Genomic DNA, 15,753 nt, shown 5'->3' with positions numbered 1-15,753 from the left:
AACAAGAACACTTATGTGATAACATCCATCTGATCACAAATGTCATATCATTAATGCAAACACTCAAACGACAAGGCCGACGGGTACTTATCAACTGGGTGCCAAGTCATGTGGGAATAATAGGAAATGACACTGCATACGAAGCTGCAAAACTTGTAACTAAGAAGAAATGTAGACAGTTACATACCACAGAGTCTATCACAGATTAAGAAAGTAATTAGAAACAGCGCAATGCAAAAGAGGTACAGTGACCACAACACAGCAGTTGCAACATCAGGATCTGCGGGCTGGTACAAGAATTCAACCAACTACGGACCACTTATGTTGTTGAAAGTGAGCAATAGAGCAATAGAAGTACACTTACATCGCATCAGGCTTGGATACCCATGTGTATGGGAAATAGACTTACAGGTTCCGGAAGATGAGAGGAAATGTCAGCACTGTGGAGACCACTGGAACATTATCTAACACAGTGCACAGTTACAAACCCAATAAGATTTCAACTTAGATTCAACAGAGCAGAAGAAGTTGTTAAACACATGGGGCAAAATCTTACTGAAGCGACCATACGAGTCATAAATACTCATACTCTGCCCAAGTAAAACAGAAACAAGCAACACTTAGTGGGCCAGCCAGAGGCTTAGGGCCCGCGCAGGAATATCCCTGAACAAAAAGCACATTTAAGAAATTGGTCACTCCGCGAGGCGTAGTTGTGAGAGGCCCAGGAAGAGGATGTGGCTGGCAACCATGATAAGAACGGTATTGACATACACATTGTTACATATACGCATAATTACATATACACATTACGAAGGCACGTTTCACACAAAAGTTTGTATTTTATCTATGTATGTCGTTATTTCGTCGGTCATCATTCAGCGTATCTAGATGTATCTTAACCCATTTTAGCGGAAGTATTCCTTATCGGCTATTATGAGAGTCTGTGCAAAGTTCAACGGTTGCTGTGATGTGCAAGGGTCATCATGGGCTCATATTGCACGCCATTCACAGCTGGAGTTGTCGACTGGGTGTGGAGGCAGCGGCGGTCGACTCCCACAGCCTCAATGTTTACATAAAACATCCATCAGTGTGACGTCGACGTAAGATATCTGTATGATGAAGCTAAATGATGTAGCTTTGTTATCCTGCAATGTTTACCGTACGTGCGTCTGCTCGCTTATCTCTGCTTAAACATACGGATGCTGATAAGCGGATATCAGTGGTTGTCAGCTTATCTGTACCTCTCCGCCGCTGCTGCTTTTCACACAATAAATGAACAAGGAATGAGGTCAGGTCTAAACGTGCTGCCTTTTAAATATTTCGATGAACAATTTGTAAATGGTTGCCGAAGCTAAGTTAAAAGCATCGTGTTGAGAACCGATTATATTTGCAGTGTTTCTCCTCAAGAGAAACATTACAGCGTCTTGTCCAGGTTGTTGTCCACACTTCTTGCTTCAGGGACTTCGGGTATTGATAAGGTACAGTAAGACGTATATCCTGGAATATCAGCAGTCCCCCACCGGCCTGTAGTATTCCAGGATTTACATGTCTTGTTTTTCTTTCCAACGGAGAGCGAATGAATTATCGTTTCAGAGTACCAGCATTCGACACTATAACTGGTGTGCCATATGTTGTGTTGGGATGGGTTACGTAAGGTATTGGGCCCAAGGCTCATACGCCTTGAGCCCAACACGGAAGACCAGGAATGGTCCTCCGTGTTGGGGGAGCCATTCATGGACCCATCACAATTAGGTCCATGAATGTCAGGTTGGAGCTAAGAATGGGACGCCTTAACAAAGAATTATGGAACACCTGAATCATGAATTATGGAACACCGAAACCAAGAATGGAACACCAGACTCAAACACCGGGATGCCGGAACCAAAAATAGTTCGCAAGTACCAGTATCTTGACACTGATTAATGCACTATTCCACGACAGCTTTACCCAAGATGATGTACACAGACCGACAGCTGTCTGATAAACAATTATAGTCCCCCCCAGAGCTCCTAATATCACTCCACACTCACCCTCTACCTTCGACTCCCAAATTGCAGTGGAAACAAACGCGCCAGGTGGCGTGACGTAGAAAATACAGGGTCGACGGGTCTATACAGTATTCGAACCAGTTCTACGCCCACACGGAATCCAGTAGGGGCCTAAAACCTGTACCGGCACACGAACATTCTGACGTCATAGTGACGTCACAACTCCTCGTCCACACCATATATAAAACACACTATTTTCTCTCTCATCTTCGATATTGTGAGGTTTGTTTATAAAGTAGCGATGACGTAAAGGGTGCATGTGTACTGTTCTCTGGTTTTGGACACTACTCTGCATGAGTGAAAAACCCTATGGTTTTTCTCACTGTTTGATGAGTGTCTTTTCAGCATCCGGTTAATCTGCATTATTAACTTGTTACTATGGCATTATGCCTTAGTTGGTATAATTATAGCGATATATGACTGAGAGGATGAACAACCCAGCGGGTGTTCTTTCTATTGTGGGGGAGTTGTTATGTTTCTGTGGCGGTGTGTTCACTCACAGATGTGTGACGTTACCCAGTACCGTCACTATGGCGGTGTGTTCACTCACAGATGAGTGACGTTACCCAGTACCGTCACTATGGCGGTGTGTTCACTCACAGATGAGTGACGCTGCCCAATAAACTAGCCACCCCGTCAAGGGCAAAAACAAATTATTAAACACCAATATGAATTAAAATGATTAATTAATACCGCAATTCATGTCACTGCGCATCCCACCATATCAGTTACTCAACAATCACCACAACTTGTTACAGATATGATTGTTGAGCGGTGAGTGAAGAAGTGTCACTGGAGAGGCATCACTATATAAGCAATGACGTAATTCACTGTACTGTGCACTTATCACTGTACTGGTGAAAGCACTCTTATCAAGATCTGGATACCAGGCGCTGAGGCTCGGATCCTGGCCAAGGAATCCGGCCCTGCAATGTTTACAGAAACCTGATCGCGCTTTCTGAATATATTCGCTGTTCGTTACTCAGGAAATGCGTCAGAAGCAGGTATTAAAACACGACAAAACACGCGACTACATTCCTTCATTTAGAGTGTAGGTTAAATTGGGGGAATAACACACAAAGTGGTTTGACATTAGAATCAAGTGACTGTGCTGGCGATATCCGGGACACCCACTCACCACTCGCGCCGCCCTGCCCCCCTGGCGGGAGGGAGGGAGGGAGGGATCGCGAGGGTGGGGCTAGAGGAGGGAGGGACGGGCTGAGAGGAAAACGGCGGGAGTTAACACCTGTAGCGAGTAAATCTTATACTCGCTCCATTATCTCATTATCATAATAGCATAACTAATTAGCACTAATTACAGAAGCTACAATCCTTTCCCCAATTACAGGTAATACTCTTCTCATCTGGTTGGAGAGAGCTGAGGTGTAATCACCATATAAGCAAGCGATTTGATGAATAGCGGGAAGACCATCTGGTCACCACTTGGTCCGGGAGACATCTCCCGTCACGCAGGGTGCAGTCGCGCCTCCACAGATCTCCAGTATCAGCTCTTGATACTGGTAATGGCTCAAAAGGGCCACCACGTACGGGCTATTCATGCCCGTGCCACCTCTTGGGTGGCTTAATCTTCATCAATCATCAATCAATAGCGGGAAGTACAATTTCCACAGTCAACAATGTAGCACTCGGCGTGTACAGTTCTAATCGACCCAAGACGCTACAGCTTAGACATAGAGCAGACAGCAGACTACGACCACATCGAGCCGCCACGCTCTCGCTCCCCGAGTTCAGACACTCACAATTCCCAATTGAGCCGTCACGCTCTCCCACATAGAGCTCCACGACTCCGGCCTCACTCAGCTCTCTGCTCTGCTCCAGACTTCGTCTCAACGTCTACGACACTGTTGTATCCAGGACTACTAAATAAATATGAAACGGTGGAGAAGAAGTGTAGTTTGGGTGTGGTTGATCACCCTCTCTATCAGAATCATGCTTTTTAAATGTAGTCTGTTTAGGACAATTCCTGCTCTGGCAGCTCAAGAGTTTCCATTGTTTTGGCCAAGTCCAACCACCAAGGCCTGCCGTACTGGGATTGGATCAGGAGAAATAATTATCTTACTGATAATTGTAGCTTTTCTTTGTGATATTCTTTCTTGTAGAGAGGGCAAACCCGTCTCCAGTCTTAGAGTTTCAAGCCTGGTCCACATGGGGGCTCCCAGTGCGGCTCTCATAGCATTGTTTTGGCCAACTTCAAGCTTTTTCCACTGTTGGTGTGATAGACTTGTGAGTGCAGGAGCGGCAGAGTCGATCACTGATCTGACTGCCTGTACATAGTATGTGCGAAGGACTTGCAGAGTGGCTCCTCCAGAGAGGGAGGTTAGTGACCTGAGGATTGCCGTCCGGGCCGCAGTTCGCTCTCTTAAGTAAGTGACCTCACCATTAAAATTCATGTGTGTGTCCAGGATTATTCCTAGATACTCATAAGTGTCCACCAATTCAATTGGTTGACTCTGTACTGTGAGTTGAATGTTGGGCTTCGCTATTTTTATGGGCATGGCTTTTGTCTTCGTGGGGTTGAGTTTGATACCAATCTGTTTTGCCTCTTTACGGATGCAGTCAGCACCCATACATTTGGGTGCAAGGCGTGCCGCATCCCTTCCTTTTATGATGATGACAAAGTCGTCCGCATAGTTTAGCAGCCTGCAGTGATGTGGGAGTTTCAACCTCATTATTCTTTCCATTAAACAGTTGAAGAGAAGGGGGCTGAGAATACCTCCTTGCGGTGTATCATTTTCATGTCTTTTGTATTCAGAGACTGTGCCATGAAGTTTTACTCTTGCTTTCTCTGTTTGTGAGACAGTTTTTGGTCCAGGAGAGCAGGTTGCCTTTGACCTCTTTGTCGATGAGGCAGCAGAGAATGGCTGGGGCGCTAGCCTGTTCAAAGGCTTTCTTGAGGTCCAGGAATATCAGCATTCCATGGTCTGTAATTCAAGTAGGCTAACAGAGTTATAATACATTCCACTGTGCCAACCCCTCTTCTATAGGCATACATATCATGGTGCAGTTTAGGCATTTTCCACTCAAGTCTGTTGAGTGCCATTCTGTCAGCCGTCTTGGCTGCACAGCTTTGGAGAGAGATGGGCCTGGGATTAGCTGGAACTTTGGGTTTTGGGATCGGCACTATGTCTGTTCTATTCCAAGCTGTAGGTCTAGTTTGAGAAGTCCAGGCTAAATTAATTAACCTTAGGTATGCAGCGTCTCCCTCTGGGCCGAGGTTTCTAATCATTTTATGGGTTATTTTGTCGTCTCCGGGGATGTATCCTAGGAGTTTTTCTTAGCCCGATTGAGCTCATCCAGCGTGAAAGGGGCATTAGTGTCAGAGACTTCTTCACATGCTGTAAAGATTCTGTGCCACCTTTCTTCCTCTAACCCTATCTGCACTGCTAATACATCTGGTGGAAGCTGATTGCTGGCTGCTCTTTCTGCAAACCTGGTTGCCACTACTTCGGCTTCCTGTTGAGGATCCTTAGGGTGTGGAGCTTTAGGTGTTTTATTTCGTTTGGCTCGGTAGATTTGCTGCCACTTCTCTCTCCAAGAGAGGTGTGTTCATTCAGGTGTGAACACCATTCCAGCCACTTTTGTTCTTTTATTAGTCTGGTCTCTCGATGCACATGTTCCTTGACCTCACAATATAAGGTCCTGTTGTGGTCACTTGGCTGCTTTTTGTATAGCTTCCTTGTGCTGTTGAGTCTATGGTTGAGTTCTTTGTCACGTTCGCAATAGTACCAATGATCTTTATTGTGTCCAGTGGACTGATTTTTCAGTGGGATTGGGTTGTTGGCTGCTCTTTGAATCGCTTTGACAGAATCTTGTTCTGCCTGATTAATGTCTTCGGGAACATCATAGTTTATATGCCATTCTGAAATGAGGTTTCGAAATCGGTCCCAGTTTGCTAAAGCGAAGTTCCAGGCTTCAGATGGAGGCGGAGGTGGGGTGGGTAGATCTAACTTAAGATCAATTTGGACCCCCATAGTGGTCGCTTGTGAGTGTGGGCTCAACTGACCATGTTGTTGCATCTCTTAGGGAGGCTGAAACGAAGGTAAGGTCTAATCTGCCTCCTTGGATGTGAGTAGGTTCATTCTTGTTTAGAATTTGGATTTCTGGAAGCTGGTCTAGTAGATGTGTAATGTGTGTGCCGGCCTCATTTGTTGTGTTCGAGTCCAGTGCCAATCGATGATGGGCATTAAAATCTCCACAAATTATAATGTTTGATGTAGTCGCATGTCCAAATAACACTGAGAGATCCATTTCAGGAGGTGGAGACCTGTACACATTAAACACTTCAAGTTTGTCTTGTCTTAGCCAAATGGATACTCCCATTACCTCTGTCCCTGCTCCACAATCGGGTGGGCTGGTTATGGACCTGGAGATCAGGTCACATTTTACACAGACTGCACATCCCCTGGATTGCCCGTTGATCCATGGAAGGAAGAAGCCTCGATAGCCTGAGATTTTAGGTTCTAATCCGGCTCGAAGCAGGCTCTCCTGTAGTATCAGCAGGATGTCTATGCCTTTGGTTGCTGCTATGCATTGCAATTGTTGCAATTTTGTGCACAGCTCTTGCGCATTCCATTGTAGGATCTTCAGATCTCTAGGTTCTTGGCATTTGCTGATATTATCGTGTTATCAATGGAGTCTGATGAACACGCCATGGAAGTTGCAATTGGTGGTTGAGGATCTTGTTGGACCTGAAATTGACTCATCAAGATCGCTTTCAGACGAACTGGACTCTATCTGATTTTTAGGAGAGTGTCTCCTGCCCTGCGTTCTTGAAGGTGGGGATTTTGTTTTTTTCAAATTTCTTGAGCTTTGCTCAATTGTCTTCAGAGTCTCTGTGGTTTGCTTGATACCGTGTATCGACAGCAGACTTTCGACCAATTCCGTGACCAAAGTTTTGAGCATTGGCCAGAGAGCGTTCAGTTGTACAGGAGCACTATTTACTGCTGTGCAGGTTTGGGGCCTGTTTACTTTTTGACCCTTCTCAGTGGACACTTTGACATTGGAATTGCCCCCAGTGTGCTTACTGGATGCAATGGACAGGCGACTGCTTTGAACAACTTTCTTGTGGCCCCCAGCTATCCCTTTGTTCTAGACGGAGGTCTTCACACCCTTCACCATGGCCGATGGTGAAGGGCCGTGTGTCCCCTCTACCTGAATTGGTTTTGGTAGACTTCACGCGGTTTTAGTGGGCAGGGATGCTGGTATAAGTTTTGGTGGGGGCTTCGGCTCTGCTGTAGGCGTGGTGGGGTTCGTTTGAAGCCTTTTAAGCCTTCAGGGCATTTTAAGTTCCAGGCGTGATGTGCCTTGGAGCAATTTGGGCACTTTGCTTGGACGGGGTGGTTTGCCTTTTGTTTATTAAGGCATATTTTTGTGTCGTGGGGCTGGCTGCAGACTCCACACCTCACTGGGCGTTGGCAGCCATCTTTGTGATGCCCAAATCTCTGACATCTGAAGCATCTTAGGGGTTCTGGGGTGTAAGGCCTGTGTTGGAACACGCCCCATATTCCAAGGTCAAGTTTCTCTGGGATCCGTCCTCTTACTGTGATAAGGACTTGTCGGGTTTCCTGCTTTGTGGTTTTTACCAGGCATCTCTCTGCTGACACCACATAGTTCAGCTTTTCGAGATGGTCAAGGGCCATATGCAAGGGATAATGGAGGACAATGATTTTTCTAAATTTATCCTCTGGCTTCAGTTCCTCACATTTTCTGTAATTTTTCAGAATTGTTACAGCTGACTCGTCTTTGGGCCTCAGAATATATTCTCCTCTGAGGTTTGGCTTTGCTCTGATCTGGAGCTGGGGGTACTCTTTTTCAAGGTCCACTACAGTGGCGTAGGAAGACTTACCTTCGGTATGCTGGACCTTGAAAACTGGCAGTGCAGATTTAGTCAGAGGAGCTGGAGTGCTTGTTGGTAGAGCTGGAGAAGCTGGAATGTTTGTCAATAGATGGGTCGTCATGGAGTGGCTTTTCCTGTTTGATTTAGTCACAGGATGCCAATCGCCGTCACTTTCGGAACTTGTACTGAAAATAGATTTTCTTTTATTACTGGGAGCAGCAACATTGGTTCTGTCACAATTCATTTGGTAGTCCATTCTGACGGTCGAATGCTGTCTAATGAGTGATGTCTGTCGAGTGAAGGTAATGCTCAAAGCGTCTGGAATGGACAACAAATGGAAACCATTTCAAGACCTACAACGACTCACATCTTCACAGACGGATCAGTTGATCAAGAAAGAGGTTCTGCTGGGGCAGAACCTCTTTCAGTTTACACCAACAACCATGACACTTACTGGAGCCTGAACAGTGGGTGCTCAACATTGCAAACAGTGCAAATATGCCCTGAAAGAGACCATAAATTATGCAACTGAGAATAATGTACAAGTTGTCATCATTCATACCGGCTCTAAATCTTCGCTCCAGGCATTGTTATCCAGCCAGCACCGAGATAATATAAAAATCATCACTGAATTCCTACATATAGGAAAAGAAGCCCACAATCTAGGACTGTCAGTCACCCTAAATTGGACACCAAGTCACAGTGGCATAGATGGTAATGAGGTAAGGGAACTATCAAGAGAAAGCGCCAAGTCATTACGACTATATAGCATTTGGAAGGGGTCAGGATAAGGATTTGAGATGGGACGGGGGGAAGGAATGGAGCCCAACCACTTAGACGGTCGGGGATTAAACGCCGACCTGCATGAAGCGAGACCGTCGTTCTACCGTCCAGCCAAAGTGGTTGGACATAGATGGTAAAGAAAAGGCAGACTCACTAGCAAAAACTGCCACTGCTCTACCTGTTGTACAGGTTAAAATACCTCCAAGTTTCACACAGACTAAGGAGCAAATCAAGAAGAAAATATTCTCAACTATCAAAAGTCGCCACAGAGCCAAAGTAGCGGAAGGAAGATCCACTGTGATATGGTACGAACAAGCCACAGGGTACTCTTTTTTCAAGCCTGACAAAAACCTGTTCAGAGACATTGCAGTAGCCATACACAGACTCAGACTTGGCTACAAGTGCTGCTGGGAGGTAATAAACCCAAGTTAAAGAAAGTTTATTGAGGAAAGGAAGTACATCTCAAAAGGATAGAGTAGCTTAGGCTACCCTCGTAGGGGCCTCGTAGCCTGGTGGATAGAGCGCAGGACTCGTAATTCTGTGGCGCGGGTTCGATTCCCGCACGAGGCAGAAACAAGTGGGCAAAGTTTCTTTCACCCTGAATGCCCCTGTTACCTAGCAGTAAATAGGTACCTGGGAGTTAGTCAGCTGTCACGGGCTGCTTCCTGGGGGTGGAGGCCTGGTCGAGGACCGGGCCGCGGGGGACACTAAAGCCCCGAAATCGTGAAAACTGAAGCCTTGAGAATAATCCCAAGATTATTCTCATGGCTCAAGAAATATTATTACTGAGATAATGATATGGTTAAACATACAGAGTATTGAGGTTAGAATTTCAGAGATAATGAAGCTTCGACGATTAGACTAATGAGAGACGAGGGAGCTAATGAATTAATCCTCTCACTTCAAAATGTAGAAATAAATTAATAATACACGTGAAAGCATAATAAGATCCTTATGTTCTAATGTTACAAAGCATGATGTCCTTCAAGAATGTATTTCATTGCCAGAGAAACAATTAACACCAATATGGGAGGAATACAGAGTAGATGCAATAATTGTTTCCGCTATGTTCCCAGACTTTTAACTTTGCTGCGGTTGATAATTTATTGATAATGGACATCGCCTTGTCCACAGCCTCCCCACATTATAAGTCACTGAGCAGCAATATCGCCTTAGTCAGAGACTCACAACATTTTCAAACATCTTCTTACTCAGCACTTACTGGCACCACCATTGGCAGGAGCCGGTCGGCCGAGCGGACAGCACGCTGGACTTGTGATCCTGTGGTCCTGGGTTCGATCCCAGGCGCCGGCGAGAAACATTGGGCAGAGTTTCTTTCACCCTATGCCCCTGTTACCTAGCAGTAAATAGGTACCTGGGTGTTAGTCAGCTGTCACGGGCTGCTTCCTGGGGGTGGAGGCCTGGTCGAGGACCGGGCCGCGGGGACACTAAAAGCCCTGAAATCATCTCAAGGTAACCTCAAGGTAACCACCGTCCCGTTACTTGAAGGCTCGTACGCCAAGAGCTGTTCACCAGTGCGCGGCTTGTGAGCCCAAACTGTCGTACAGCACCGAGGTTATCTTGAGATGATTTCGGGGCTTAGCATCCCTGCGGCCCGGTCCTCGACCAGGCCTCCTTTTTTGTTACACATCCCCAGGAAGCAGCCTGTAGCAGCTGTCTAATTCCCAGGCACCTATTTACTGCTAGGTGAACAGTGATATCAGGGACATCAGGGTGAAAGTTTCCGCCTCCGCTGGGGATCGAACCCGGAACCTTAGGACTGCGAATCCCGAGCGCTGTCCACTCAGCCGCCAGGCATGTTAATATCAAGCTAGAGGACTGAAGCGTTTTGTTTTATCAGCACAAAACACTTAAGGAATAATATCATAATCGGTCATTTCCGGAAAGGAACAAAACTATCATTAAGAAATGAGACTATAGCCGGCTATTGTTATTACAGTCATAACTTATATATTCTGTGATGCATGTAATAATAGTCCGCTTTCTCGGGTACAGGGAAGCATACACTACAGACACACAGAGCAAGAGCCAGAGAGCCAGAGCTCAACCTCCGCAAGCACATATAGGTGAGTACACACCAAACCTGTCTCCTGAAGCCCACACCAAAAGAATTACATCTGCGGCATATGCGAGGCTGGCTAACATTAGATCTGCCTTAAGGAACCTGTGTAAGGAATCATTCAGAACCTTGTATACCACATATGTAAGACCAATCATGGAGTATGCGGCCCCAGCATGGAGCCCGTACCTTGTCAAGCACAAGACGAAGCTTGAAAAAGTTCAGAGGTATGCCACTAGGCTAGTCCCAGAACTAAGAGGCATGAGTTACGAGGAAAGGCTGCGGGAAAAGCACCTCGCGACACTGGAAGACAGAAGAGTAATAGAAAACATGATCACTACCTGCAAAATTTTCAGAGGAATTGACAGTGTAGATAAAGATAAACTGTTTAACACGGGTGGTCCTCGAACAAGGGGACACAGGTGGAAACTGAGTACCCAAATGAGCCACACGGGACGTTAGAAAGAACGTTTTCAGTGTCAGAGTAGTTAACAGATGGAATGCATTAGGCAGTGATGTGGTGGAGGCTGACTCTATACACAGTTTCAAATGTAGATATGATAGAGCCCAGTAGGCTCAGGAAACTGTACACAAGTTGATTGACAGTTGAAAGGCTGGACCAAAGAGCCAGAGCTCAACCCCCGCAAGCACAACTAGGTTAAGTACAACTAGGTGTACACACACACACACACACACATTGTGTGTGTGTGTATAACGTTTCAAAAGCGTTATATGACAAAGAGTGCTGGGAAGACGGGACACCACTAGCGTAGCTCTCATCCTGTAACTACACTTAGGTAATTACACTTAGGTAATTACACACACATTGACTGGGATTGACACACATTGACACACACAGGATTGACTGGGAAAACAAGGAACCGCATGGAGGCGAGGATACGTGGAGAACCAAACTATTGGAGATGGTGGCTAGAAACTTTTTAACCCAGCATGTCAGAGAACCCACAAGGATGAGAGGAAATTACGAACCAGCGAGACTCGACCTGGTCTTCACTCTGAACAACTCCAACATAAGAGAAATCGGTTTTGAGGCCTCAGTAGGAATGAGCGACCACAGTGTACTGGTGTTTGAGTACCTGATTGAAGAAGGGTTATTGAACTCGAGGAGGTATACGGAAAACAAAAAGTTGGCGTACCGGAAGGGAAACTATGAGGAGATAAGAAAATTCCTAACAGATATTGCATGGGAAACAGAGCTTAGGGGAAAGACGGCCCAAGACATGATGGACTACATCACGCAAAAATGCAAGGAAGCAGCAAACAAGTTTGTCCCAGTCCAAAAGGAAAACAGAGAAATGAAGATGAGAAACCCATGGTTTAATCAGAGATGTAGGCTAGCTAAGCAGCAAAGTAAAAGAGCATGGAGAAACTATAGGAATAACAGGACACTGGAGAGCAGAGAAAGATACCAGAATGCCAGGAATGAATATGTCAGGATGAGAAGAGAGGCAGAAAGACAATGCGAAAATGACATCGCAAGCAAGGCAAAGACTCAGCCTTAAATTGCTGTACAGCCACATCAGGAGAAAAACAACAGTAGGTTATGAAATTAAGGATAGAGGCAGAAGGATTCACTACAAACGACAAGGAAGTGTGTGAGGAACTGAATAAGAAATTCCAGGAGGTCTTCACCTTAGAGCAAGGAGAAATTCCAGAGATAAGATAGGGAATAGTTAACCAGGAACCACTGGAAAAGTTTGAGATTACCAGCATGGAAGTAAGGAATTGTTTACTAGAGTTGGATGTGACAAAGGCTATAGGCACAGATGGAATCTCCCCTTGGATACTAAAGGAAGGAGCAGAATGAACTGTGCCTGCCACTCTCCATAGTGTATAAAAAATCACTGGCAACAGGGGAACTGCCAGAAATTTGGAAAGCAGCTAACGTAAGTCCGGATATACAAGAGAGGGGGATAGACAGGAGGCACTGAACTACAGGCCAGTGTCCTTAACTTGCATACCATGCAAGCTGACGGAGAAGATTGTGCGAAGAAAGCTAGTCGAACATCTGAAGCGAAAGAACTCTAACACAGCATCAACATGGGTTCAGGGATGGCAGGTCCTGCCTCACAGGGTTAGTTGAATTCTACGACAAGGCAACAAAAATCAGGCAAGAAAGAGAAGGGTGGGCAGACTGCATATTCTTGGATCGCTAGAAAGCCTTTGATACAGTACAACACAAGAGGCTAGTGAAAAAGCTGGAGATGCAGGCTCCACACAAGAGGCTAGTGAAAAAGCTGGAGATGAAAGGGAAGGTACTCCATTGGATAAAGGAGTACCTAAGCAACAGGAGACAACGAATCAATGTGAGGGGTGAGGTCTCAGATTGGCGAGACGTTACAAGTGGAGTCCCGCAGGGGTCAGTCCTTGGACCTATACTGTTTCTGATATATGTAAATGATCTCCCATAGGTATAGACTCGTTTCTCTCAATGTTTGCTGATGATGCAAAAATTATGAGGAGGATTGAAACAGAGGATGATAGTAGGAGGCTACCTAGACATACTGAGTGAATGGTCCAACAAATGGCTGTTGAAGTTCAACCCGAGTAAATGCAAAGTAATGAAACTAGGCAGTGGAAACAGGAGGCCAGACATAAGATACAGAATAGGAGATGAAATACTTAATGAAACGGACAGAAAGAAAGATCTAGGAGTTGATATCACACCAAACCTGTCTCCTGAAGCCCACATAAAAAGAATAACGTCTGCGGCATATGCGAGGCTGGCTAACATCAGAACAGCGTTCAGAAACCTTGTGTAAGGAATCATTCAGAATCTTGTATACCACATATGTAAGACCAATCCTGGAGTATGCGGCCCCAGCATGGAGCCCATACCTTGTCAAGCACAAGACGAAACTAGAAAAAGTTCAAAGGTATGCTACTAGACTAGTCCCAGAACTAAGAGGCATGAGTTACGAGGAAAGGCTGCGGAAAATGCACCTTTCGACACTGGAAGACAGAAGAGTAGGGGGAGACATGATCACAACCTTACAAAATCCTCAGGGGAATCGACCGGGTAAACAATGATAAACTATTCAACACTGGTGGTACGCGAACAAGGGGACACAGGTGGAAACTGAGTACCCACATGAAGCACAAGGACGTTAGAAAGAACTTTTTCAGTGTCAGAGTAGTTAACGGATGGAATGCATTAGGCAGTGATGTGGTGGAGGCTGACTCCATACACTGTTTTAAATGTAGATATGATAGAGCCCAGTAGGCTCAGGAATCTGTACACCAGTTGACTGACGGTTGAGAGGCGGGGACCAAAGAGCCAAAGCTCAACTCCCACAAGTACAAATAGGTGAGTACAACTAGATGTGTACACACACACACACTTTAAGCTTGCCTCGGGGCCCCTGCCATTAAGGTCGAATTACTGACCCTCTCCAGAATGCAACCCCACACCCGTTGCCTAACTCCCGGCTACCTATTTATGGCTAGGTGAATAGCGGTAATAGGTGAAAGGAAACATGCCCAACCATTTCTGTCCCGTCCGGTAATCAAACTAGGGGGGGGGGGGTGACAGTTCGTTCCGCCCGGCGATTTGTGAGTCAAGAACGGAACGAACAGTTCAACGAGACCACGACTGATCCACTTAACACATCATCATATAATCACATATGTAAAAACAAAATAGAGTAGTCAGGTATATACAGATTGATGAAGATTAAGACACCCAAAAGGTGGCACGGGCATGAATAGCCCGTAAGTGGTGGCCCTTTTGAGCCATCACCAGTATCAATAGATGATACTGGTAGATCTGTGGAGGTGCGACTGCACCCTGCGTGACGGAAGATGTCTCCCGTGGGTATATACAGCAAGCCGGTCTCTCGAAGAGTACATGTTGACGTATAAGGCCAAAATATGTATATGTTTATACATATTTTAGATGTATATGTTCCTATTTATATTTTCATATTATATATTTATAGCATATTTTATATTTGTTTTTTCATATTAATATTTATAACATATTTTATATGTTCATACATATTTTGGAGGCCTCCTAAGGCTGAAAACTGACGATGTACGAAAAATGGTTGCGAAAGTGACGGGATGTCCCGTTTTCTGTTTGTAGCTCCTCGGGTAAGTTAGGTCCGGGCAATTTTAGTTCATCAGTTTAGTGACGATGGGAACACTCGGGCGAACGGGCTGCCACTAGAGCAACCTTGGAACATATATACAGTAGAGAGAAAGCAGGGTGTGGGGGGGGGGGGCACATACCCCCAGTCTAGCAGCTCGTCCTACTAAAGTTCCTAACGTCAAGAAAACTGGTCAGGAAAAACGGTTAAAGTGTCCTCCCCTGACCTACCAGAGAACCCAAAACGGAAAACGGAACAGTACGTCACTTTCGCCAGCCGTCTCCATTTTAAAGTACGACAATTTTCGACGTTATGTAACGCATACGAGCGAAAAGCGACGTTCTCTGTAGGAAGGACAGGTTGGTCTGAGAGCCACTGAGTTATCAGATGGTCAGATTAAAAACGTTGTCTAGAGTAGTCTTTCCAGACAATGAACTGCTCATCGTTCATTAACATAGTTATAAAATGCAATTAACAGTTCTAATATATCAACCATTACTGGTGAAAACTGAACACCAATCCTTTTAACACAGCCGTCGACGCTCTCAAAGTTAAACTCGACACCACCATCATCATCCCGCCGCCATGTTTGTCACGCGATCAGCTGATTTTCTGTGTTTACATTCTTGCGTCAACATTTATAAGGCAAATATTGATGGAGTTGAGGAAGATGATAGCACTCTCCTTGAGTATAACAACACATCTAAACATAACAAAATAGAAAAGTTTCTGGAAAAGACGACACATCATGCGATATTGTGAAGTGTAATACTGGCTGACCTTCCGTGACAACCTGCGCTATGTATCCATGTAGGGCAGCACCTCAGGGGACTGTATCCATGTAGGGCAGCACCTCAGGGGACTGTATCCATGTAG

The 15,753-nt window shown here is 45.5% G+C and overlaps 1 protein-coding gene across 1 annotated transcript in view; it reads left to right on the top strand.

Annotated features, from left to right (window-relative positions):
• The first annotated feature begins 1,289 nt into the window (after positions 1 to 1,289).
• The window catches only part of LOC123745838 (alpha-(1,3)-fucosyltransferase C), a 55,574-nt gene continuing 41,110 nt past the window's right edge, over positions 1,290 to 15,753 (top strand). The window contains exon 1 of the mRNA XM_045726918.2: positions 1,290 to 1,478. The gene's annotated coding sequence lies outside the window, so the exon portion shown is untranslated. The remainder of the gene's footprint in view (positions 1,479 to 15,753) is intronic.

The sequence above is a fragment of the Procambarus clarkii genome, chromosome 10 (assembly GCF_040958095.1).
Source record: "Procambarus clarkii isolate CNS0578487 chromosome 10, FALCON_Pclarkii_2.0, whole genome shotgun sequence".
Lineage (NCBI taxonomy): Eukaryota > Metazoa > Arthropoda > Malacostraca > Decapoda > Cambaridae > Procambarus > Procambarus clarkii.
Note: the sequence above shows the minus strand (reverse complement) of the source record. Positions and strands in the feature narration are given on the sequence as shown.